The following is a 2,966-nucleotide window of genomic DNA, read 5'->3' on the forward strand; positions in this document are numbered from 1 at the left end:
AAAGTAGCATCTGTCAGGAAAAATGCCAGTGCTAATTTTAAAGTGTTTGTACCTGCTTCTCCTGCACACTCAGCTGTGTTTGAGGAATTTAAACCACTTTCACTGACGTTACTTAGTGAGGTTGTACAACACATGAAACCCACCAACGGTCCCCTAGACATTGTTCCCGCCAGAATGGTGAAGGAGGTTTTTAATAGCACCATTGGGTCTAGTCTTCTTACTTTTTTTAATTCTTGTCTTAGTTTAGGTTCTGTCCCAGCTGCCTTCAAACATGCTGTGGTCAGGCCCCTACTTAAGAAGCCTAATCTTGACCCCACAGTGTTGTCAAATTTTAGACCAGTCTCTCATCTGCCTTTTCTTTCTAAGGTTTTGGAAAAAGTTGTTTTCATACAGTTACAAGCCTTTTTACAGCAGAACTCTGTGTTTGAAAAATTTCAATCTGGTTTTAGATCACGCCACAGTACTGAGTCTGCACTGTTGAGAGTACATAATGATATTGCCTTGTCTGTAGATGCCGGGAATCCTACTGTTTTAGTGCTCTTGGACCTCACAGCGGCTTTTGACACAGTGGACCATGCAGTCCTCCTCTCTCGCCTTGAGCATTGTGTAGGCATCAGAGGTTCGGCACTTGCATGGTTTAGCTCCTATTTGGCTAATAGGAGCTTTTCTGTCATGATTGGTGACCTCTTCTCGTCAGCTGCTCCTCTCTCTTGTGGGGTTCCCCAGGGCTCAATTCTTGGCCCCATTCTGTTCTCTTTATATATGCTGCCTTTAGGGGCTATTATAGGAAAGCATAAACTGTCATTCCATTGTTACGCAGATGATTTGCAAATCTATTTGCCTATTAAAGCAAATGACAGTGTCGCACTAAACTCCCTGCTTAGTTGCATCACTGATATTAAGCTGTGGCTTTCAGAAAACTTTCTTAATTTGAATGAAGATAAAACGGAGTGTATTATTTTCAGTACTTCAGGCACGCAAAATGGTCCAGCTTTGAGTTTGGGAGCTCTAGCATCCTACACTAGGTCAGCCGTCAAAAATTTGGGGGTTACTTTTGATTGCAGCATGAAATTTGACAAGCAGATCAGTAATGTTGTTAGAATGAGCTTTTTCCAGCTTCGTCTCCTGGCTAAAGTTAAGCCTTTCCTCAACAGGCACGATCTAGAAAAGGCAATTCATGCCTTTATTAGTTCTAGGTTGGATTATTGTAATGCTCTTTACGTTGGTCTGAATCAGACCTCCATCGCACGTCTTCAACTTGTGCAAAATGCAGCTGCTCGCTTTTTAACAAACACATCTAGACGTGCACATATCACTCCCGTTCTCTACACCCTTCATTGGCTCCCTGTGCGTTTTAGAATCGATTTTAAGATTTTATTGTTTGCTTTCAAGGCCTTAAATGGTCTAGCCCCGGAGTATTTGTCCGAAATTTTAACATTGCGGGAGCACAACCGGTCATTGCGGTCTTCAAACCAGCGACTTTTAGAAGTGCCGAGGTCTAGATATAAACGGTGGGGTGACCAGGCTTTTGCAGTTGCTGCCCCGAGACTCTGGAACAAGTTACCCCCTGATATTCGCACTATTACAGATGTAGCTCTTTTTAGGTCCAAACTTAAAACGCATCTGTTTAGTCAGGCTTTTAATACGTAGCAGTGGTGTGACGATTTCGTTCTTTTGTTTCTCTGTAACTATTTCTGTTTTTACATGTTCTTTCTTTATATTGTGTGATATGTGTTTTTATTCTTGGTTTCGATGTTAAGCACTTTGGATACCTGCTGGTTGCTGTAAAGTGCTATATAAATAAAGTTTGATTGATTGATTGATTGATATATGTCAGATGTAACACGGCTCAAAGTGGGCTTCGAACCTGGGTCTCCCAATCCAAGGGCATGTGTCATAAAAGAAAAAAGAAAAGGAAAGAAAACAGGAAAGAAAACAAATTGCTATAGGGATTGAGTGTTCTGCTTAAGGACACATCAGTTAATGTAGCAGAATAAGATTTGAACCCAGGTCTTCCATGTCAAAGGTATGTGTCATAACCACTACACTATGATTGAAAAGTGTTAGAGTTGGAAGCTAAACTGCATTATCTACGTGAAGAGCTAAAATACATTGTTAGAAAAGCTGGAAGATGAACTGTAATACTGTCAAAGATGAAAGTTGAAATGAATTACCTGAAAATGTCTTAATATTTAAAAAAGTATAAATAGTAGAAAAAAGTTGAAGAAGTCCTATCATTAGCTGAAAGAGCTGAACATTTTAAAAGGTGAATGGTTTTAATAGCTGAATGTATGCAGAAGTTACGGAGAGCCAAAATAAAACGTCAATAGCTGAATTGCCAAAGCTAAACTGGTTGAGTAGCTTAAATCCGTAAGAATAAGTTGAAGTAGTGAGAATAGCTGAAAAAGGGAAATAACATCTTGGTCAGGGACACATTGACAGGTGTACCACAGTGGGATTGGAACCCATGCCTCCCACACCAAAGGCATAAGACATGCAGAAATGTCTGAAAAGGCTGAAAGACTGCTGCTGCTGTCTGTGAAAGTGTTGTCATGGTGACGAGTGTTTATAAACATCCTTTGATCAGTTAACGACCGTGTCACCTGCTGATAAACTGCACCTGCTAATGCTGAGTGACAGACAGTGTGAGAGAACCCTTCAAACAAGCCTTCAAACAAGCCTTAATAAATCCACAACAGTACATGCTATCGAAACACCGACTTCACCGTTAGAGACACAAGACCTTTGTGAACGTATTCATGTAAAATTTATGTTGGTAAACTTAAAAATGTGGGCATATCAGCGATTTAAAAAAGTGGTTCGCTCTGCGTTTCGCTCAGAAATGTGAAGTATGTTAAACAGGGCAGTGGATGAACAGAGATGTGGAACTCTTGTCATTTGGAAGCTCATCGAGCCAACAGTATAAGGCATATTGCAAAACTGAGCACATTGGCTGAAACTAGACA

The sequence above is a fragment of the Sander lucioperca genome, chromosome 8 (assembly GCF_008315115.2).
Source record: "Sander lucioperca isolate FBNREF2018 chromosome 8, SLUC_FBN_1.2, whole genome shotgun sequence".
Taxonomy (NCBI): domain Eukaryota; kingdom Metazoa; phylum Chordata; class Actinopteri; order Perciformes; family Percidae; genus Sander; species Sander lucioperca.